The sequence below is a fragment of the Lactuca sativa genome, chromosome 2, assembly GCF_002870075.4.
Source record: "Lactuca sativa cultivar Salinas chromosome 2, Lsat_Salinas_v11, whole genome shotgun sequence".
Taxonomy (NCBI): Eukaryota; Viridiplantae; Streptophyta; class Magnoliopsida; order Asterales; family Asteraceae; genus Lactuca; species Lactuca sativa.
The window spans coordinates 232,710,037-232,735,950 of NC_056624.2; the positions used below are offsets into that span (position 1 = coordinate 232,710,037).

The following is a 25,914-nucleotide window of genomic DNA, read 5'->3' on the forward strand; positions in this document are numbered from 1 at the left end:
TTTTATGGTGCTGTGGGGTGGTGCTACAGCTCTGGTGGTGTCGAAACTGATTTAGGAGGGGATAAGGGTTTCTGGGTCTGTAAAGAGAGAACGATGATTTTTAAAGAAGTAGTGCGAATCGGTGGAGGTGTTATATGAAACTAATAACCTAAATTAGTGGGATATTGATTGATTTGTTTTCTTTTACCATAATTAATTATAGTGTAGATTACTTTTATACCATTTTATTATTTATTAGTGATTTAATTATTTCCTGAATTCTCATTGGTGCATTTAGGCACACAATACTTATTAAAAACATTTGAACCTATCTCTCTCTCTCTCTCTCTCTCTCTCTCTCTATATATATATATATATATATATATATATATATATATATATATATATATATATAGAGAGAGAGAGAGAGAGACAGACAGAGAGAGACAGAGAAAGAGAGAGAGAGAGAGAGAGAGAGAGAGAGAGCTAGGTTCAAATGTGAATTGACATCTATTGTGTGGACGTGTGGATAATGCTATTCTGTGAGAATTACAAAAAAATATATGTTGTTTGATAATATGAATATGTTCTATCTTATATAATTATTTTAATTATTAAGCATTTTCACTAATTAAATCGTCTATAAGGTTATTATACACTTTTTTAATTATTCTCATTCTGTCAGAATGTTATAAGGATGTTTATTAAGTCATATTTTGTAAGAATTAAAATAAATAAAAAAATGATGAATGATAACAAAAATGAATTAGAATTGGTGACAATCCAATAAAATAATAATAGTTCTGTGAGATTGAACGTATTCACATTACTAAACAACATATTATCTTAGTAATTTTCATAAAATAGCATTATCCACACGTCCACACAATAGTTTTCCATCCACATTATAGCCTAGCCATATATATATATATATATATATATATATATATATATATATATATATATATATATATATATATATATATATATATATATATATATATATAAGCTTATAACCCGTGCGAACCACAGTTAAAAAATTAAATAAACTTTCATAGTAAAAACTTAAAAATATTAATCAATTATTACAAAGAAATTATTTTAATGAAATTATTAATTAAGAGATATTTTTTTGGTTATATAAAATTATAATCGTTGATTTAAATAAATGCATGAAATTATACCACCATATAATATATATTAATTTTATTTTATTTTTTATTTTAATGTTATTAATTTAATGTAACTAGAGTGTGAAATTTAAAATTTAAAATTTGAAATTTCAAATGAAGAATCAATTATTAATTTAATGTAATTAGAGTGAGAAATTTAAAAATTTAAATTTAAAATGAAGAATTAATAGGTTGACATGTGGCATGATAGATGACACATAATATTAATAAGGATTTCTAATATTGTAACATTTGTCAATATGAGAATAATCTTATTAATTTATTAGAATAAGAGTATATATATATATATATATATATATATATATATATATATATATATATATATATATATAGGGTTAGGATTTCAAGAAAGGGTGTTGGAGAGGTGGAGGTTGAGAATGGAATGAGTTTGGGGAAGTTAAGAAGGTTAAATAGGGCTTAAACCACGAAAATAGGATTCGGGTTCTGATCACGTACGCTCAATGTACTAGGGATGCCAAGTACGCCCAGCGTACTAGACTAAGCCTAAAAACCATCCTCACTTCTAACGGTCATAACTTCTTCGTTCGAACTCCGTATTCAACGATCTTTATATACATGGAAAAGTATTGAGGAGCTATACAACCCTATCTAATTACTTTTTGACTTAAAACACATCGAACTAAAATCCTTAATTCATAAAAGAAGTGTGAAACACCACTTTTCCCATTCTACCCTTTGACTCCAAAGCACAAACCGAACTCTTGGATCACATAATCTACATTACCCACATCCAAATAGGTCTAAATCTTTCTTTCCCCAAAGTCCGAAACCTTATGATACTTGATCTTCGGGTCACGACCCTGAATTATGAAATGAATCAACACAAGGTGTTACAACTCTCCCCCACTTAAATTAGATTTCGTCCTCGAAATTACTCCTTGCTACTTTCAAGTTAATCAGACAATCCGAACAAATCTTCCAGATCCCTGATAAAAGTCGACCCTAACATTATGGCCTTCCAATAATTGAACCCATCCTTAGCAGAACTTACATACTGACGACGAACGAATCCTTGCTCTTACTGACCTTAACCATTAAAGCACATCCATCACTACTCATCTCAAAATTATGGAATCTAATACCTTATCTGACTTCCCGACATACAAAACCATTCAATATCACATCCATTATGGCTCCACTTTGCAATCTAATATGAACGAAATCCTTACGACCCAAAATTATTTTGCTGACCAAACATTCACATTTTCTATTTATCCAATATCTTTTGAGTTTTGAGGTGATCTACCAAATATCCGAAGCGTCAGATTCCAAACCGGTCGCTAAAATCGACATCCTTACAAATGATCGTACCCCGAGACTCTATCTAAGAGTCTGTATGGAAAAGCTACTCTAACCTATTTGTATATAAGGCTTCAACAGCCCTCCTGTTCCAACCAGGTATAATATAACCAACCATTACACAGATGTAACATAACCTACTTTTCTCTAAACGAATGTTACACACCCAGTTGTAATCTTACACCACAACCGGCCCCAAATGGCCCACAACCTTCCTTAATCCCACGAATTTTGTGGCCTTCCCACAGTCTCTTGACCCGTCCCACCATGGTTTTATTCCACCTAAAGGAAACTACGAGCCTAATATTAGCTCCTCAACATCCTTGCAACTGCTCATGGACTAGGTGAATGCTACGGGCCACCCCATAGTCTTACATGTAACGCCCGCGTTTCCAAGCTAGGCATTATCATTGATGTAATAGTCTAGGTTAACCCTTGTAACTCTTTTTGGAGTATTAATGATGAAATATTTGAGTATTATGTGAATTATGTGAATTATGTGTTTATTTTCTTAATTATTATAATTTAATGAATTACGAATAAAATAAGCATCAAAATTAAACTGTGAGATAAGCCCGATATCTTTGCATAAAGATGTAGTGGTCGAAACAAGGATTCTGAAGATATAAAGAATGCCGAAATCCGAGTTATAACGAAGAGGTTATGACCTGTCGAAGTTTTGCGACAGAACCAACAACGCTGAATGACGTAAAAAGTGAAATTTACGTTAGATCAATATTTAGCCTTAGTGATCTAAACGAATGCTGTAGAGTTCGTTAAACCGAGAGCGTGCATAAAAAGAACTCCCAACTCTGACTTCGTATGAGGAAGTTATGATTTTTCTAAGTTTCGACTTAGCAGTATGCAGCCTGAATACTCGATTTGAGACCGAACGGTTTTTAGCCGAAACAATCTAAACGAGAATCGAATATCTCGTTAATTGTAGTGAAACGATGAAAAGATAGGCAAAAACGGACGTGGGATGAAGTAGTTATGAATTTATAATGGAGTTTTCCTGTCCCGACCTACTAAAAATAAAAAATAAAAACAAATTCAAAATTAGCCGATGGAGTCTAAACAAACGTTGTAGAGCGTAGTCTCACCTACGCGGGGATATAAAGAACGTCGAAAACAGAGTTCGTATGAGGAAGAAATGAGTTTTTGAAGTTTATTAAATATTTTTGATATTTAATTTAAATATAAAATAACCGATATTATCCAAGGGGGGGAGTCAGCGAGCTGATCCAAGTTACACCCAGCGTAACCTTAAATTACGCCCAGCGTAATTCGAAGTTCCAGCCCTTATAAAAGGATGTCGAGGGCAGCCGAGTTCTTTGATCATTTCTTCCCTTTCTCTCGCGTTTTTCCATCGTTTTTCGTGCAAGAATTATCCCGTAGCCCCGGTATAATTCCCGAGCCCCAAAGCAAGTCCCGAGGCCCCGAAGATCCCGAGAAGTAAGATTCCCGAGTCGAAGCTCTGCCCTCGAGGAGTCCAGTTTTTGTGAAGATCTTCCAGATCTACCGAAGAATACTACTTCTACAAGCCGTAGTGTTGTCCGATCATCTTCTGATCAAGTGAGTGTGTAGTTACTTTCTTCTAACGCATAATTATGAAGTATTTTATATAAAATACGTGTTATGTGTATATTTTGTTGTTATATGTGTGAATGTATATTCAATTTCTTCTATCTCATAGATCTGATTTATTCTCGATGAAATACGTGTTATGTGTGTGTGCCGCATCTGTTATGTGGAATATGTATTGATTGAACATGCTATACTGGTTTTAAACTATGTATATAAATATATATTTTTATCTACTAATATGTTGGGTAGAACATGGGTAGATAGTTGACATGTGATAAACATATGAGAGGCCTCGATGTTGTATTTGATTCAGTCATCTAGCGGAGTTTAGATGACGGCCACAGACTTTTCTAGACAATCTTGTGGAACGCTAGCAGGTTCACCACCTGTAGGTGTTAATGAACTTAGGTGTTCATTCGTTGTACTTCATCCCCCTCATGGTTGCCTTATTTGACTTATATTGTTGGGAAACCCCCGAAGCATGTGTTGTCGCCCCAATGAAATATTCTTAGACTTGGTCCCTTACGTTAGTTGTCTTAGGGACGTAAAGTGAGAATAACGGGAATGATTAATTGGGTTATTGTTGGTTGGTGGAATTAAATATAATTATTTATTGTGGGTTGAAAACCCTATATGCTCACCAGGCTCCCAAGCCTGACCGACTCAGTTTTATTTGTATTATAGGAAGTGGCGCAAGGGCATAAGATGGATGAATCATCAATTTGTTTTGTTTACAAGTCTGTATATGTATATATTTGTTGAACAACTTGTAATGTTATCGTTTATGCTTTATGGTCTGTATCGGAACATGACATCCCGAGTTTTGATTATATAATGAAAATACATTTCTTTATGAAATGCTTTGGTAAATATTATTTTATCATACTTTGTTTTTGGGAACAAATTCCGCAACTCTTTCAAATCAAAAGGATTTACTCTGAAATTATTTTAAAAGCATAAATGAAAATCAGTCTTTTCTGGCCGAGATTTTGGGGATGTCACATTACAACACTACTATACTATCTGCCAACCTAGTGAATGATATGGTCACCCCGCTATCTTACAACACTTCTACTGCTACTTGCCAACCAAATAAATCATGGGTCGAAACCTCAGTTGACTATAACCCAATCAAGTATTTGGGTCATGCTTCGAGTCCCAAAGCCTTTATCAGACAAGAGCGGGCAGAGAGGCTCTATCATAACCCTCAACCTCAACCTAATCACATACCCGCCATGTGCCACCACTGATACACAAGGTAACCTGAAATCTCATTCCTTAGGCAATCCCTTAGTCCAAGCGGTTCTCCCCCACTTGGATTCAACTGCGCTCTTCCAACCACAAAATTGATAGATTTCCAATCGATCTCCCAACCTTACTACTCGAAGTTGTCGACAACCTGAGCTCACAAGGACTATTATTTCATTTCAAGCCAATTGTCACACCCCAAAACCAAGAACGGCGGAAACGTTCTGGGGCGGAGGACGTCATGTACAGTATCACAACACAGTAAATGTAAATAAGCAAACAACATCATCCATTGCATTAAATATATAATTTTGACAAAACTTCAAAAATGGTCCCTGTGGTTTTCAAAAATATCAAGTTTAGTCCCTAAGTTCAAAAAACCTCACAGATGGTCCCTATGGTTTCAAAACTTTTAACAAATGGTCCTTTTCGCTAACTCCGTTAACTTTTGACCGTTAAGTGAAGGGTATTTCAGTCATTTCACAACCACAGGGACCATTTATGAAGTTTTGCCTTAATTTTTTTTTAAAAAGAAAAATAAATATAATTATTTAATATTAAAGGGTCTCTCTCTCTCTCTCTCTATCTCTCTCGTAAGAAACAAAGAACATGACCTTTTGTTCACCATTGACAACCAAAGCTGCTTAAAAAAACCCTTAAATATTCGTCCTCAACCGTATTCTCCTTAAATCCATCTTTCTGTCTGTAGTTTAATTTGTTTTTTCCTTTGTTTTCGAGCAACTTCAAGGTGAGGTGGTACCAGGTGCAAAGTAGGAGACAACAATGGTAGCTTGTGTGTTCTTCCTTTTTAGTGTAACTATTTTTCTTTTCTTCATGAAACCAAGCTTGGGATTAAATTGTTCATGTTGATTTATGGTTAATTTAACAGGATGTTAATGTGGGAAGATGAGTTTTTTTAGAGGAAGAGGTGAAGACATGGAAGGAGGTGAAAAAGTTAAGAAATCATGGTGATAGCTTTATGGAGGCATTTTCACGAATAGTTGATGTGCAGCTTAATAAATTCACCATAGAATAGGTGTTTTCTCTTCTAGCTGGCATCAGAATTTGAGCTGAACCAAATACACATATATTTTCTATTGGGATTATGAGAAAATAAGAAATATACACATTAAACCAAAAATCATGATTTTCTGGAATGAGTCATTTGTATCCCTCATAATGGAGCAGACATGGAGCAGGCTTCTGAAGCATCAGTTCACATTGTATTTGAGATGGAATAGAATGAGAAATTCCATAAATATTCACCATGTGCATCCGTAATCTCAAAAAGTCATCTTGTATTTGCATAAATCGATGGAAATTTCAGTAGATTCATACCTTGGAGAGGAATTGAGATAGTACAACAGGTGTTGTACAATCCAACAAACATTCAAGGTTTGTCGATTGCGTTGATGATTTCGATTGAAGAATTGAGGGTGAAACTAGACTTAAGAACAAACGAGATAACTTGGATCACCGAATTTACAACGATAACTTGTGCTACTCTCGGGGAATCTAATTTTTTGTTATTTTGCCCAATTGTTACCAGCGCCGGACTGGCCAAAAACAAAGTTGTCAGGCCTGAAGATCTGTCCGTAAGCACCAGATCTGTGACTGTCCATGGTAGCAGGCTCCAGATCCATGAGCACCACGCGTGGAGCAAACCTGCCGCCACTAGCCTCATTGTAATAAACGTTGATCCTCTCGAGCTGGAGTTCAGAGTCTCCGGTATACTTCCCGGTGACATCGATGCCGTGCTCTGCACACACTACCTCCCAAAACTTGGCACCAATCTGGTTACCACATTGGCCACCTTGAATGTAAAGAATCTCACGCGTTTTCAAATGGAAATGAAGGAACGAAAAATCTAGGGGTAAGAGACAAAGTTGCAGGAGAGAGAGAGAGAGAGAGAGAGAGAGAGAGAGGTGGGACCCTTGCATATTAAATTTTATTTATTATTTATTTATTTTTAAAAAAAGGAATACAAAACCTCATAAATGGTCCCTAAGGAGTGAAATGAAAAAAATGCCCCTGACTTAACGGCTAAATGGTAACGGAGTTAGCCGGAGGGACCAAATGTTAAAAGTTTTGAAACCATAGGGACGATCTGTGAGGTTTTTTGAACTTAGGGACTAAACTTGATATTTTCGAAAACCACAGGGACCATTTTTGAAGTTTTGTCTATAATTTTAATACAAGCGAGTTATGTACAGTTTTAGACACCAAAAATATAATGTAAATCAAAATAATATGATGAGTCTTGAAGGCGCCCCATCTTCTCAAAAGCTGGCATCGGCACCTGTCTACTGATGACCTGAGAATACAAGTTATTTTGAAAGAGTTTATCAGCATTAAGCTGGTGAGTTCATAAGTATTTTAGTGTCGGTGTTTGTTATCAAAATGTTTGAACGTGTCTCAAGTATAAGTTTGTAAAATGTATGTAAGTGTTTGTAAAAGTTTGAATCTCTCAGAAAAACCTATATTTTCTATTAAAGTAGCCTTCTACCAAGGCTTAACTGTTTTGTATGCTCGTTTGTTGTAAAAGTGTGTAATTTCCCAAGTGTAACTATCATTTAACAAATATAGTTTGTACATTAATGTTTAAGTGAGGTTATCACTAAAAATATGCAATGGGTAAATCATTGTAGTACTGTAGTTTTGTATTATAGGAACTAATGTTGTACTAACTACCTTAAACCGGATTTATATTTAGGTATAATGTGATAATTGCACCATACTATCGACTGGTAACAACGAAAAAAGAATGGTCGTAATAACGGAATGACGTTTGGCACCCGCAGACCTGCAGGTCCGGCTGTAGCTAGCAGCAAGGTGTAGGATAGTCAATCCAGTATAGATCTATACGCAAACTCACGCTTTCCCTCCAAGAGAATTCTGGCTACAACTCAGGCCATGACATTTAAGGCATGCTCCGATCCAGTGGATCACAATTGTTAACGTATTCTTGTATATGTAGTGTAATGTTTCTCGTTCTAGTATAGTTGTATATGTTCTCCTCCTAGTATAGTTGTATATGTTCTCTTTCTAGTATAGTTGTATATGTTCTCCTCCTAATATAGTTGTATATGTTCTCTTCCTAGTATAGTTGTATATGTTCTCTTTCTAGTATAGTTGTATATGTTCTCGTAGTAATGTAATGTATAGACTCATGAATGAACTGACTCATTGATCTAGAAGTTGTAGTAGTATGATCCTGTGTTACCCCGATGGTAACTTACTAGTGATGTGTATAGTACGCATGAATATGGAAGTACTTTTATGTTTATATATGTATATTTGATATATAACTAATATTGAAACGACCTTCGGATGGTCACCCGGAATCCCACCAGACCACATCCAAATCAAGAAAAAGGAAATAGGGCGGATGGCCTTCCTAAGCCCGTTAAACATTGCTTATATATCTATACATATATGGGCATGCAATTTATAAGAAGTATAACAAAATTTAAATAAAAGTATTTGATAAGTAAAAGAGTTTGTAAAACATTTCGAAGTAGAGCAGTTTGATAAACAGTTTGAACAGTGATAAAATCATTGGTTTTCTAGTTATTAATCACATGTGATTAATGCAATCACATGTGATTGATTTCAATAACTATAAGCATTGAACTTGTATCCCCCCATAAAGTATTTAAAACATTTAAAAGCATTTCAAAGGTTAATTAAAGGGGGTATGAACTCACTTGTGGTGAGTGGTTTGGATTGTAGTGTTGGATACTGTGCTAGGTGGCAAACGGAGACTTGTTCACACGCACGAGCCTAGTTATCATATAATAAGCATATATATATATATATATATATATATATATATATATATATATATATATAACTAATTAGCCAAATAATAACTTAATGAAATAAGTTGGGACACTTAGGAACATGTAAACACTTTGTATAAGTGTTATAGGTCCTAATGGTTGCATCTAAGTGTTATGGGACAAGGCTAAAGGGGTTTGAAGCTTCCAAGAACCTTAAATAAGAGTTTACCACCCAACAAACCCCACCTAAGGAGTTTACGGTCGTAAACCCTTGAGTTTACGGCCGTGAACTCCAACCTTGGTGGTTTTGGGTGTTTTAAGGTGCTAAATGAATTCTAGAATAAGCCTAGTTTGGTGGTTTAATCCTTTGGGTAGTTTAGGGCATAGATAACACTCCTATGAGGAGTTTACGGCCTAAAGACCATAACCCTTATAGTTTACGGCCGTAAACTCTCATGGGGTGGATGTTTTAATTCTTTTAAGTCCCTTGCACAAGTAGGATAATTTCTAGGCTTTTGATTTAGGCTAAGGGGGACTTTAGGCACACTTTGGTGCCTTTACTTGGAGTTTACGGCCCAAGAGAATTTCTTGGCCGTAAACTCCCTTTTAGGGATGATTTTGATGTGTTTTAGTCCCCATTTTAGCTACAAGTATTTGAGGGTTAAAGTCTAAAGCCTTAGGGGGTGATTAGGGCACTTTAAGCCCTTGAAAAAGGTGTTTACGGTCCAAGAAATTATTGGGCTGTAAACTCCTAAAACTATATGATTTTGATTGTTTTCTAGTCTCAAATGAACATACATATCATCCTAAGGTAGTTACCTAACAAGGAAATAGGACTAGATAGCCTTAAAGCACCATTTTGGAGTTTACTCCCCAAAAACGTTCTTGGGCGGTAAACTCCCAGATCTCACATATTAGACATGTAATCTATGTTATTAAGCATAAAACAAACATTATAACACAACTAGAGAAGTGTACTCACGATTTGGGATGAAAACCTGAAGATCCGTGAGAGAGAATATGGCTTTTCTCTAGTTGGAAATGTGAATAATGAATGAATTTAGTTCAGAAATCTATTTATAGTCCTGAAATATTTTGGCAGAAAATATTTTTATTCTGGAATTGGACTCTAACATTATGAAGTTTTGAAATGCTCAAGTTTCACAAACCCATGAGCATCCACTCTCCTGATATCTCTTTAAATGTAAACCCTAATGTACACAAACTTATTCGGAAAAGTTTGAAGTTCATTGAAACTGGACTAGCTTTTATTGAATAGTTAATGTTCATACAATTGGAAATTTCGGGTTGTCACACCAATCCTAGTGAACACACACATGCCAAAATTAAATGAATACTCCTCGAAATCTCAATGACCTCAATATCCCTGAGCACTTTCCACTGAATCCACTATAAGTCCTTGGTAACTTTATCAGATGACGAATAACAAAATCTCAACTATCGAAATAGGTACCCAACCAAATCAACGACCTACTTGCACTAGATTAATATCCATGCCTCCCTGTAACTTACCATACTTCAAATGTATAAAATTGACAACTACCAATCTTACACCCACGATCAAACCAATTCCTCATTGCATCGTATCTCCGAAAGACCCCTAAAAATCCTTCATTCAAACCCAACATGCCCCACCTTGTGGATTCCTTGAGTTCCTAGTTGATACTACCAAAGATCGAATAAGCTACTGGTCTTATCTCACTTAAAGCTTACTCTGGCATTTGTCAATGCACCCACATCGAATTTCAAAACTGGCTCACCTGAATATCCTGTATGCATGGCTCTCGGTATGCAAAATCACATATGAAGATTCTAAAAATAAAATGTCTAGACCCTCATGAGGAAACTTTTATTTTCTAGGTGAAACTTAGATAAACCACACATAGCGTCTCACACACAACATACCATTACAAACGCAAATAATAAGAGCATGAAGGAAAGAAAATGACACATTCTTGCGACGTCAACTAGTGGAACTCAGATCTCATCGGCCTGTGACTGAAATCCTCGACTCCTTACCACAAGAACATCCACTCTAACCTAACAACCATTAGTAATCCTCATAGTGGATGGATCAGGTGCCCTCACTGCTTCCCTCATCAACTCCGAACAGATGGCCTTATTTTGGCCCACTTGGTTGCAGTGGAAACATAACAGACTCGTCCCCTAGGGACAATATCTGCTGACAAAACAAGCATACCACACGTGTAGCAACCCAAACCCCTATATCGACAAACTCCATCATGCTGCTTCTTGCACGTGCTGCACTGACCTCGGCCCTCATGACCAATCACTCGCTGATTAGAAGTCTTGGGTCTCTTCGCAGGACTCCCAACTGGCTGCACCTATTTTGGGTTCCTCTTCCCGAGGTGCTCCAAATCTATCTCCCGCTCTCAGGCTCTAGCTAATATGTCCTCTAAAGTCTGACAAGTTGAAGAGCTAACAAACTCCCTGAAATCGTCTTGCGACATATCATTGTACCGAGTCTTCTTCATATCCTTGTATGCGGCATAATATGAAACCAAAAGAGTCTTATCCCTAAATTTTGTGGTGATCTCCACCACAGTCTCATTCGTCTATCGAAGGTCTTGAAACTCCCTTGCCAACTAATGCACCTCGATAGCTGGTGAAAACTCCACCCTAAACCGGGTCACAAACTCATCCCAAGTCATCGTCTCAATAGGCTCGCCTCCTAAAGTGAAGTCTACCTCCTCCCACCAATTTCACGTTCTGTCTTTCAGACGACAAGAAGCAAATCTGACGTTAAACCCCTCGGGGCAGAAACTCGTCTGGAAAACGTTCACTATATCCACTAACTGATGGGTTTTGGTCATAAGACATCCTATGTGCTCATACAAACCCTAATGTTTGGATCTAGGTTTCTCAATTGTACATGCTTTGAATCCAAGACTATAAACCCTAATTCTAGCATATGTAAATCGATATTAACATATAATTAGGTTTATGATATTACCTTGATTGTTATGTAGCAATAACAATCCCAATTCCTCCTTGAATTGACTTTGGAAGGCTTAGAGTCACAAGTGTCACTCCTCTATTGGCTTACAAACACCAAGAGCAAATGGAGAAGGTATAAAGAGAGAGGAGAGGTATAAGAATTCGTCTCTAGGACCTCTTGGGAAGGCATGGACGAATTCATGAGCCTTGGGGTCTTTATATAGGTGTAGAGATTAGGGTTTTAGTCCTTATCCTTATCTAGTTTTTTGCCCACCAAGTAACCATAAGATAAGCCTTGAAAACCCTTATCCTAGTCGAATTCTAAGTCCTTATCACCTTAAATTCGTCCAACCTATTAATAAGATAATCCTTACCTTATTTTGTAACTATCACATAATTATAATTCAGCCCCTCTAGTTTAATTAATTACACTTGATCACAAAATTAATTCTTAATTAATTATTGACCAATATTAATTAAACAAATATGATTTCTCCTTTAATATATTATTCTTATAACATATTAATAAATCATAATAACCTCTCTCTTTATTTATTTCTCCAATCAAGTTGCTTTGGTGAAGGCAACCCAAAAGGACCATGCACCATCGGGTCAAGTACATACCAAAATAGTTATGGACTTAGACACTAATCCAACAGTCTCCTACTTGGATAAGTCTAATAACTATTATGCGTATGACTTCAGATCCTGATCTGCAATCGTAGCTTTCCAAAGCCGCTGTCAACTCTGATCCTATCAGATACGCGTGTCCTTAGATAAGGGATCATATATTCCTCCATTCTAGATATCATATGAGATATGATTTCAAATCATTCTCTTTGTACTATATCTCGATTCCGATTTATGACGACTGACTAATTGAACAAATCAAATTAGCCCCAGCCCGGCCGAGCATTTACGTTTGTCATCACTAAATCATCGAGGGGCCCAAAGATATCGCTTTTACCCTACTTCGGATAAAAGGAACGGATAAGCTTTGATTCAATGCTCGCTTGCACTCACTCACCGAATCACACACAACAATATGTTTTATAACACCAAGTTACTGGTGCGTTTACATATTATCAATGTGCAACCGATTTGCAAGATACAACTCACACATCTCGGTTTCAAGAATATAAGATGTTATCGTCTCACCAATCACTCGTGATACAATTCATGGAGTAACCCAAGTGAGCGTGGGTTTAATCCAATGCTCAAATCATATTCATAAGCACTCATGAACGTTGCAGCAAACATTTGCTTATGTCTAATGTTCTTTAGACAATCCACACACCAATTCACGACAGTCTTCATTCATATCTACTTCCAACATATGAATGACTGTGGCTCGTTCGAATAATTCGATTATTCTTAATAAACTCAATTATTCTGGAAGTCAAAACATGCAAATGTGAAACACAAGAATAATACTAATCCCATATGGCCTCAATCCTTTGAGCATAAATAAAACACCTTTTATTTATCACCATATTGATTACTCATTATTTGTCGTTTCGGTTAATCAACTTCTTACTTGAATTACAACACTTGTCCCATGCTCCTGGCATGCACACAATGTTTACCTATGGTTCTTATTTTGTGAAATAGATCACGTTGAACACATTTCCAATCATTCTCATTTCACAACTCCAAATCCTTTTTCCATAAGTTAAAGAATATCAAATTCTTGCTACTTATAGAATATGCTAGATTCTAACATTTTATGCAACTTATCCTTTCGTAATGTCACTGCACCAAAGTCACAAAGACTATTGCCAATGATATTACAAAGTCTTTTATCGGAAATTGTTACAAGACAATTCCTTAGATATGATGTCTCTCACCCAAAGTTCATTCCTTTGAACATCCTTTTGCATAAAAGTTTCTAATCTAGTCATTGATTATCAATATTCAATTCCCAATGTGGATACATTTCCATATTTTCCATATGACAACTTATTCTTAATAGAATCTTATCTATTCCTAATAATGTCGATATGGTCCATCTAATATGAAAACATTTCCATATCTTCCAATACTATACTTCCAACTACTCACAAGCAACCAATCCTCGTCGAACTTGGATTGTCCTTTGATAGTTGTTTAATTATTTTAGTCTAAACCGAGTCTAGTCCTTTTTCCCTCTAAATGCGCTAGACATTTGGAAAATTTTAGAATGGTCAAACATTAAAGCATTTGCAATCGATCCTATACCCGAAGCGTATGGGACACGACGCATAATGTTTTATTTGCTATGTTCTCAAAATTCGAATTGTGAAGAGGAATGTCGTAATCATAATCGAAATTTTAAGAACACACTATGTACCCTTGACTAAATTTATTAACATTTCTCAACCTAAACCTTTAGATTTGAAATGAAGCATAATATTCTCTCCCTTAATTATAACAAAACAACTATTCCATCCTTACAACTTTACAAAGAATGACTCTTGTTTTCTATAATTAATATTGCCAACTTGCAATACTTTCCTTAATAATCATACAATCATAACATTTATGCTCCCACTATCATGATGATTATTATAAAACATAACACTTATGCTCCCACTAGCTTCGACATGTATTCATAAACATCTTTAACTTTCAGAAAAACAATACCTATTGAATTTCTTAAGTCCATGTTTCTAATACTTAATGCTTTGATAATCTTTTATCAAGGCTTCTTGAACTTATATACCTTTGCCTTAGATAGTTCATATGTGTGTGTAAACAATTGCCAAACCTCACAATTCAAATTATGGAAAAGGATACCGTAACCATGATTGAATTCGAGAATGCAATTTTACAATTACTATCTTCTTAAAATCTTTCTTAGTGAAAGCATTTCCCTACAATCATTTTCATGAAGGAGGAAATCTTATGACACTTAGATTTTAAACGGTGTATGTGTTCCTATCCATGTGAATTTGTTAAAACCAAAGTTTACGACAAATTCAAACTCATATGGATCGAACTTTCTTAATCTTGATTTCTTGCCTTATGGTAACACAGCTGCCTACCATATCTTCCAAGTAGTTAAGCAGCTCACCCTTTCCTATCAATGTACCTTTCATTGATTAAGGTGCTTTGCCTTTTATGCGTTCAAAATGAGAACTCATAGAACTCACATGCATAATTAACTCGATTGGATTGGCACAGAAACAAAATAATGTCAACACGATAGGTTGTAAACCTCAACTCGTGTGCTAGTGATGATCGATAAGGTTTATTTGATTTGTTCTTGAAACCTTTCAAGACCATTAAGACTCTCACTTACTCCTTGACATATAAGATTCTCTTGTCAATAAACATTTCTTGACAAACAAATATCCAAGAGTTAGTGTAGCTCATATGAAAAATACTTCATAAATTGGTCCTAGTTGGTCTTTGTCTTATCCAATACATCACAACTTTCAACATTTGATGAATGTTATAAACCTTACTTTTTCACTCGATGTCACAATCTTAACTTTAAGACTTGTTATTGGAACGAAGTATGATTGACTTATTGATTTAACCATTTCTTCAATTCTTGATTCCTCTTCTTAGACATACAATTGTACTAAGACTCATTTAGAGGATCAATTGAGATATGGTTCTTAATCATTAAGACCTATCATAAAGCATAAAAGGCACTCTCCCATCTTCTTAGAATGGAGAAACTTTTATCTTTCTGCCTACTTGATTCTTCTTATTCGTTCTGCTATTGATCTAAACCCTTTAATCAATTCAGAATTACACTTAATCTTGTAAGTATAATCATATTTACTAAACCTTTAGTAAATCTTGACGAATATCTTTGTTACTCTTATGGTGGACTTGATCAACACGCAACTTTGTGTATTCGATCTCCAAGTCCTTCACTTGACACTTTGTCAATGAATTAGTCTAATTTCCAAATATGAAATTTCTCATTCATCGTGCAACCAAGTTGCATGATTCCAAATTTTTGTCCAATTGAAACTTGGGCGATGAGAAACTCTCCCTATTTGGTAAATTCTCGACTTTTCCATAAACACCATAAATAAGAATCATATCCATTTGTTGTAAAAATATGCAAACACCAATGCAAAATCCATTGAAAACTATGTATTTCAAAAGAAAATTTTCTAACAACTCTATCATAACTATCTAAGCTCAAAATCTAATCTTCAAGTCCATGCGATCAAGATCCATTCCTTGTGATTAGATTCATCTTGCTCTTTCACCAAGCTTCCTTTCTTTTCATCGATCCTGTAAAACATTCAAATGCAATCTTATTACATTATGTATTAAGAATTAATGAATAGGAACTTAATGGAGTTAGATAGTGGATTTTACCTGAAGCGTAGCCATACTCCTTGACTCTCCCATCTTCTGGACTCTTCAGGCTCTTTGGGCAGACTTGTATCCAACGCCCTATCTTTTGGCAGAAAACGTGGGTCGGTTCTCCTAGAACGTCCTCGGAAGCATGGTCGGTTAACTTTCCCAACAAATACGCTCCATTGCTTCGCCAAATCATTTCTGATTCAGCAGCAATGAGCATGTAAGTTAGGTCAATGAGGTTGTCGTCATGATCCATCATATAATACTTTCTTTTGAACTCATTATATGATTCAGGAAGTGACTGCAAAACCCAATTCACAGCCAACTCATCTGGGAATGACACACCCAACATTATCAACCTATCAATGTGTGATTTCATTCCTAGAACGTGGGCACACACGGGTTTACCATCTTCATGTTTCATTTCCAATAGGGCTTTAGTGATATTGAACCTTTCAATTCTTCGATCTTGTGGGTTGGGGAGACCAATAGGAGGAGGAGGAGGAAGTGAAGCATGATTTCTAGTTCCTCAGTTGCATCGTGGAACACCGTCTTCATGTGGAATGCTTGTTCCACGGGATTTGGGAAGACCATAGTTGTCGAACTTTGACATCTACAAAACGGGAGAAAACAAATTCAAGTTAGTTGATTGATTGAGTCCTTAGTAAATCAACCAAATGAGATACTAAGGCTAGGACCCAACACAATATTCTACAACTCGGGAGAGGGATGTCGTAACCCTAATTGCAGAATATTTGAAGGTGAGTGAATGACGATTCACTAATTTCCACCATGAAAAACGAAAAAGGAAATTTAAGTTTTAAATCTATGAAAACTCCTAGATCCTTTTAGATACATTGAACTTTCAATGGCATGTTTAAATCTCGATATGCCCCTCTTGTTTGTGACTGGGATGCAGAGGATCACAAAGCGGGTGTGAATAACCATGCAAACTTACATGGTGCCCTCACATGTTACAGTCACCTATTCGATGTGCCGGTAAACCACACACGCTCCACCGAACTATGACAAACATTGAGTCACCCTTTTCTACCTTTTCTTAGAACCATTTAGTGTGCCGGTTAACCACACACGCTCCACTAATGTCTTCGCAAGGGCACAAAGTGTAATTTCAAGGAATTGCATCAATTCACTTTTGCCTAAGTAACTAAGATTGGGAATTTTTTAAAACATTTAGTTACTTTTGTACTTTATTATACTTATAATGAAAGGTTTTGTCCTATCCTACCCGTTCGGCTAACGACCCTCCACTAGTCAAGAGTGCGGTGGGTAAGAGTGGATACCCATTCAATCGCCATTTTATAGGCAATTTCCTTAAACACCCCTTATAGACCAGCTTCGTGAATGAGGCCTACTAACGGTAAGATTGACTTTTACTCATACATACATACATATATATATATATATATATATATATATATATAATGTTAGACTTTTAATGTTATATATAGTATAGGGTGTATTTTATACTTTCAAAATACTAGGTGGTCTAATCTAACAATTATACTTTTAATTCAATTAAATTGTAAACCTAAACTTTTATGGATTTATTAAACTTCTATTAATTATACGCCTTAATTAATTAATAAAACCATAAGGGTGTGATTTGAACTTTTCAAAACAATACTAGAGTTTTAGAATTTAACATTCCTAATTAAACTTTTAATCAACTTTTAAATTCCAAAACTTGAGGGCAAGTTTTGAAACATTTCAACACATTAGGGTTTAGAATTTAAACATACATCAAAGTTAAACCATTTAATCAAAATTTAAATTCCAAAACTTGAGGGCAAGTTTTGAAACATTTCAAAATATTAGGGTTTTAACTATTTAAATTTCAAAACAACAAAACTTTTGGGTTCAAATTTAAACTATAAAACCTAAAAGATAAAATATGAAACTTTTCAAAACAACAAGGATCAAATAACAAATAATCTAAATTAACAATTAATCACCTAATTCTCCATATTTGATTTATTTAATGATTTCTTGCAAAACAATTTATCAATTTAGTCAAACATAATTAATCAATTATCACATAAGGAAACAATTATCTTATTAATTGATAAATATCTTCAATTAGATCAAGAATATAGTCAAATATATCATAAAATCGGATTTATATGGATCTAATATGATAAGTTAACTATCCCAAAGCAAAAACAGCAAGAAATTCCGAGATATACTCCATCTGACGAGTTGACTCGTCGAGTTTGCATGGACTCGGCGAGTTCAGCTATGGACTCGGCAAGTCCAGCCTCCAGAACATCAAAAATCGAATTTTTTGAACATGTAATGCATCAATACAATTGAAACCAGTCTAGGCTCTGATACCACTGATGGGTTTTGGTCATAAGACATCCTATGTGCTCATACAAACCCTAATGCTTGGATCTAGGTTTCTCTATTGTACATGCTTTGAATCCAAGACTATAAACCCTAATTCTAGCATATGGAAATCGATATTAACATATAATTAGGTTTATGATATTACCTTGATTGTTATGTAGCAATAACAATCCCAATTCCTCCTTGAATTGACTTTGGAAGGCTTAGAGTCACAAGTGTCACTCCTCTATTGGCTTACAAACACCAAGAGCAAATGGAGAAGGTATAAAGAGAGAGGAGAGGTATAAGAATTCGTCTTTAGGACCTCTTGGGAAGGCATGGACGAATTCATGAGCCTTGGGGTCTTTATATAGGTGTAGAGATTAGGGTTTTAGTCCTTATCCTTATCTAGTTGCTTGCCCACCAAGTAACCATAAGATAAGCCTTGAAAACCCTTATCCTAGTCGAATTCTAAGGCCTTATCACCTTAAATTCGTCCAACCTATTAATAAGATAATCCTTACCTTATTTTGTAACTATCACATAATTACAATTCAGCCCTTCTAATTTAATTAATTACACTTGATCATAAAATTAATTCTTAATTAATTATTGACCAATATTAATTAAACAAATATGATTTCTCCTTTAATATATTATTCTTATAACATATTAATAAATCATAATAATCTCTCTCTTTATTTATTTCTCCAATCAAGTTGCTTTGGTGAAGGCAACCCAAAAGGACCATGCACCATCGGGTCAAGTACATACCAAAATAGTTATGGACTTAGACACTAATCCAACACTAACAACATCCTACTATCAATGGGTCCTTCTCCACAAAGAAATTAAGAGCCCCACAAGCATGGAACTCGTGGAAGGAAAGAGTGTGAGCTCCCATAATAACCATAATCTCAGTGCAGAACATGCCAACACGCTCATCCAAAATCTCCATGATCTACTCTTTGACCTAACCGAAGATCACAAGAGTTTGATCCAAAATACAGTAGGTGATCTCTAACGAAATGAACTCCCGCATTCGTTCATCCAATGGCTCAACACCTGCACCTGAGCCTGTACTAGAACCTGAACCTCCTCCACGCATGATCATCACCATTATGAAAAGCACACCTATAAATGATCAAAACATACCCAAAGAACCCTCATCCTATAGGCTTCCTAGTTTCTTCGTGACTCTCCTCGATTCGAGTATGGATCCCGTGCTTTCAGTAGTACGGGCTCAATACTACCTTCCACACCTATCCATACTTTCCTCAAGAATTACCCCGAATCTTCTAAGTCATCCTCTCACATTGGTACACCAAGCACTCGCTAAACGTCGCATCCAAACCTACTAAACACTTCCTAGGCTTTCCTAGCTTCCCGACTTCACTCTACCATCAGCTGTTGAAGAACTCCCATTAAAGACAAATAACTACTTCATGAAAGCAACCACATGCAACAAAGTTTAGATAATCCTTTGAGTAAAAGACTCATCCCTACAACGGTTAGACTCAAACGAGAGTTGTGCAATATAGTAAAATCCATCACTCTGAAATTATTTAACCTTTGCAGCCTGTGACTTAACGTATTCACTTAATAGTTAACTCACATCACTAAGGGTCGCATAAAGCACAAATCAAGCAGTATTTTTGAAATAACACTACAAACCACAAAACAAACAAAGGACATCCCAAGCTCACTTGCGACTACCATGCTAGGAACTTCTACTCTAACTGCTGATTGCCTTATGCATACAAATTATACACAATACATGATCAAATAGACTGTCGAATAAAAGACTCTACCCTATGACCACAACAAGATGAGGAACAATAAATAAGGCTCAATCAGTCATTCCATGGCAATATGATCCTAATCGTATACAATTTTTAAAGCATACACTTAGCAATTACTTCTACCAATACATAATCCAAATCTAGCATCCAAATCCTCCTAGGCTACAAGGCATCACATATTAGGCTAATCTATCATGTAGTTCCTATAAGTATCCTTAGCCTTATTCTAGCATGCAAGCATTCATATCATATAACATATTAACATGTATGGGTATTCTGGGAATCACTTACTTAAGCTCGGAGGATTGCATGCATCACACCCCCTTTTTCATTTCACAAAAATATCTTTTTAGAAATCATTTTGTTTTGAAAGATTTTATAAATCCTCAGTTTGAGTTTAGAAATACCTGAGAGTCTGACCGAATCCCTCAAACCAATGCTCTGATACCAACTTGTAACCTCCCAAAAATTCATAGTAAAATTTTCATTTTTAAAACAATAAGCCATACAAATGAGTTGTTCCAAAACCGATCAAAGTGAATATATTGTTTAAACATTAGAGTAAATATTGAAAATTGCTAATGTGAAAAACTTTGGTGGATGCGGTGCAGTTACGTCAGGCCCTAGCCTTTTGTACCGGAATGCCTGAAACCATAAACATAAAACCGTAAGCATAAAGCATAGTGAGGTTCCTAAAATACCACATACTATACATACAATAAAGATTGTTATGTTCCATTCAAAGTCTTATAATTGCCATCATGCCATGAGTCGTATCATGGTCTTTACTTGCCAGGCCGGAGGCAAAATCCTGGGTCTCATAGACAAGTGCCAAGAGCCAACCTGGTAGGCCCAGCGTACGACGCTGAAGCCCAAATTCGTCTACAAACCTCTTAATTCCTTAAGACAACATGTATAACATCCAGATCTGATTCTTATGGGACGTCCTAAGTTGTAAAGTTCCTAACTTTATGACTTTTCATGGCTTAATGGTGTCCAACCAAAGCCCTAAAACTCTAACTCCATTAAAAGACCACCAACTCATGTATGGAGGGAAAAGAAGGACAACGATCACATTTTTATGGTTCCTAACTTTATGACTTTTCATGGCTTAATGGTGTCCAACCAAAGCCCTAAAACTCTAACTCCATTAAAAGACCACCAACTCATGTATGGAGGGAAAAGAAGGACAACGATCACATTTTTATGGTTCCTAATAACTCCATAATGGATAAAGTTTCCAAATTTATCCATTAGAATGATCCAAACAACTAAGATCATGTCTTAAGTCTCAAAGGGACCAAAAATGCATCTTTTTCAACTTAATCCATTAAGTCCAAGTCTCCAACCATTAGATCTGAATCAATATGATGTTTTGATGGATAAAGTTTCCAACTTTATCCATAACAAGGTCACAAACTTTCAAGATCTAAAGTTTATGCACAAAAGTGACCAAAAGCTCATAACACCCAAAACTAGCTAGATCTAACAAATACATCATCAAGATTCAAGCTTAATACCTCTAGAAGAAAGATAAAGGTGAGCAAAGTCTGGATCTATAAGCTCCAATGCAACCAACTCTTTTCCAATGAGCTCCTTCTTCTCCAAGATGCACTAAGAACATTCTAAAGCACTCAAAAACACCTTCTTTTGCTCATAAGGCTCAAACCACGAAAATAGGGCTAAAACCATGAAAATAGAGTTTGGGTTCTGATTGCATATGCCCAACATACTCCAGGTACGCCCAACGTATTAGGGATGCCAAATATGCCCAACCTACTAGACTAAGCCCAAAACATTCCTGACTTCTAACAGTCACAAATTTTTCATTGCAACTCTGTTTTCAATGATATTTATATCCACATTGATGTATTGAAGATCTCTACAACCCTATCTAATTATTTTTTACTTAAAACACATTGTACGAAAATACTTAATTCATAAAATAAATCTGAAACATCACTTTTCCCATTTTGCCCTTGCCTTTGACTCCAAAGCACGAACCAAACTCTTGCATCACATAATCTACATCACCTACATCCAAATAGGTGTAAACCTCTCTTTCTCCAAAGCCTGAAGCCTTATGATACTTGATCTTCGGGTCACGACATATATATATATATATATATATATATATATATATATATATATATATATATATATATATATATATATATTAAGTACAACTAAGATAACAAAGGATAACAACCCTGATATGACTACCCAATAAAAGCACTGATACAGCTACCCGATAATAGCCTCGATACGGCTACATGACAATGGCCCTGATACGGCTATATGATAACAACTCCGATACAACTTTAACACTGTACTTAGTGGTTACTATGCCGAATTTCATACTAGAGAATAACTAGAACTATATATATATATATATATATATATGTATGTATACGTATATATATATGTATATGTATATGTATATATATAGTAAGTATAACTTTATACACAACATAAGGGAAAGCATAATACCTTATAAGGCTAAACTAAACAATTGTTAAATGAGACGATTCACTCTTCTTAAAAGCTAATTAGTTTTAAGTATACCCCAGCCTATAATCGTGGATATTCACGACGAAGTAACGTGCAGGGCATTAGTTAGATCTGAAAACCCATTATGAGGAGCTCATTGTAACGTGTGTGTGTGTATATATATATATATATATATATATATATATATATATATATATATATATATATGATACTTGAACCCTGGTATGTTTCATTATTGCCCTGGTATTATGTAAAACTTGTATTTTGGTCCTTGTGTTGTACGCGGGGCGTACGACATAGTATGCTTGGCTACAAGTTGCGAAGCGAGTATGCGGGGCGTACAACATGGTACACTTAGCATACTCATGCGAGGCTTGGATGGGGTTCCAAAGACATATGCGGGGCGTACGTAAGGATTCTTAAAACCCTAATTTACAAAGGTTGACACTATATAATCATCTTTATGGCTTATGAAACCCTCATTTCTCGGCTTACTCTAACCTTTTAGCCTCATATTCAAAACCGTAAGCCTCTCCTTTGTGTTTTGAGCTCATTGTGTTAATTTTGGTGTGCTTTAGTCCATATTCAAGAAGTAGAAGCTTGGTGCAAGGTGGTGGATCAAGGAACAACTTGTGGATCTTGAGTATTTGCTTCGTTTCCAGCTTGTTTGTGGTAAAAAGCTATGAACTTGTTCATTAATGGCTTATATCTATTATATATGAGTTTTGGTCCCATATTGGCCCCAAGAATGAGATCTAGTGGTTTGATAGCACTCTAGGAGATATGAGTTGCCACTCTTTGTGTTTCTGAGGTTCTAGATTCATAAAGTTGTCACCTTTAGGATCTAGAATCCCCCATGCATGAGATTGTGTCAATTTGGTGAAAGTATAATGTTATATCTTGAAGTTGGGTTCTTTTGGGGTATGTAAAGTTACTAAGTCAGTGACTTTATGGTTCTAGACACTTATTAGGACTCGGATCTGTGGTTTAGACTTCTAGACTTAAGAAATAAGAGCTTAATGAACAGTTTGACTTAATGGATGAGTACGCTAGGCGTACAAGTCCGTACGTGCAACGTACAAGCCAAATAGCGTGTACGCTTAATGTACAGCTAAGTACGCCCCGCGTACTTAGTCAGGTGGGATCTTGCATATTAGGGATGTCAACGGGACCAAACGGGAGCGGAAATAGCCGCCCCCGCTCCCGGTCCCGCCCCCGGATCCGCCGCTTACATAGCCCCCCGGTCCCACCCCCCGTTACCTCCATCACCCCCGTTCCCCCGGTTTATAGGCTTAAAAATGGATTTTTTTTGCTAAAAATTGTTTTGTTTTAGGCTAAAAATATTATTTTTAATAACTTAAAAGCTTAAAACCTAATCTTTTATAAACAAAAAAAAATCCAACATTACATATCCATCATTACAAAACAACTATTCCAACAATCTTACAATGACAAATCCAATATTACAAATGCAAAATACCACAAATCCAAAATTACAAATATAAAATACCAACGTGTCCAAAACTTGACCAATTCACTACATCTTCAATATCCATTAATTTCCTTCAACTCTTCATGCATTGACATTTGAATATCCTCCCTGAATAAATAACAAAAAATAATAAAAAAAATTGTTATATTTGTTTATTCAATACAAAATGCAAAATTTAACAATCTTACCTCAATTCCCTCGTCGTCTTCATCGGAATGTAAATCATCACTATCAATAACACAACCAAACCAAGAAAAAAATAAAGGTAATAAGCAAAAAAAATCTGAAAATGGTTCACACAAACAATCGGTGAGAAATCGTGTATATGACTTTATCAAACACTGTATATGACTTATCTAGCTAAAAAATACATGTATGATTGAAGTGATCAGATCATGTAAGGTAGAAACTTATTTGATTTAGATCTAAAAATAGTTTATACAAGTCCAACATATGTATATAAACAAACATGTAAGCCCTTGATAAATCAAGAATCGATGAAACATAAAACATCACTAAAGTTATAAAATTACACCATCAACATCTAGTTTGAGTTTCTCTTGCTATATTCACAGAATCAAGTTAAAAATCTTCTATTACAATTCTAGTTTGTGAAATTGATCAAACATAGAACATCACTAAAGTTATAAAATTACACCATCAACATCCAGTTTGAGTTTCTCTTGCTATATTCACAGAATCACAGTTGACTATATTCACAGAATCACAGTTCAAAAACTTCTATTACAGTTCTAGTTTGTGCAACTGATAACAACAAGCAATAGATATATTGTATGAAATTATGAATCTCAGTTCTTTCCAGCACAAACACCTCATAAGGTAGACAAACTTTTGTTCACTAAATACACCTTTCTCAAATTGCCTAATATAAATGGAGTTCTGATACGAAGGAAGGAGAAAATTTGTGGTAGTATTTATTAATCGGTTGTGAAAGTTAATAATCAACAGTTTTCTTCTACGAATTTGAAAGAGCAACCTTTCTCTCCAACTATTAATCACCATAAAAGCCATTACAAAATAGGAAAATCACATAATTAACACACGAATTTCCAAAAGAAAACTGTGAGAAATCGAAATATGTTCACTGAATACACCTTAATTGTAATTGTATCAGAGAAGTAAAGAAGGAAATTAAGGATACATTATCGTCAAATGCGGAAGGGAGTCGGCGGCGGTGACGGGAAACGTCAAATTCAGGTCGTCGGTTGCCGGTAAGAGATGGAGACTTCGAGAAGTCGCAGTCGGAGTACAGGTCCTACGGGAAGGAAGCTGAAGTCAGAAGTCCAGTCGAAGATCTTGAAGGCCGAAGCTAGAAAGTCGCCATTCGTTTTGTGAAGACTGAA

At 35.5% G+C, this 25,914-nt stretch overlaps 1 long non-coding RNA gene across 1 annotated transcript; it reads right to left on the reverse strand.

Annotated features, from left to right (window-relative positions):
• Positions 1 to 24,460: 24,460 nt before the first annotated feature.
• On the reverse strand, positions 24,461 to 25,914 carry LOC111888883 (uncharacterized). The gene is made up of 3 exons (XR_002849341.3): positions 25,713 to 25,914; positions 24,739 to 24,778; positions 24,461 to 24,658 (listed from the first exon to the last, which is right to left on the reverse strand). It is a non-coding gene; the product is annotated as an uncharacterized LOC111888883 (long non-coding RNA).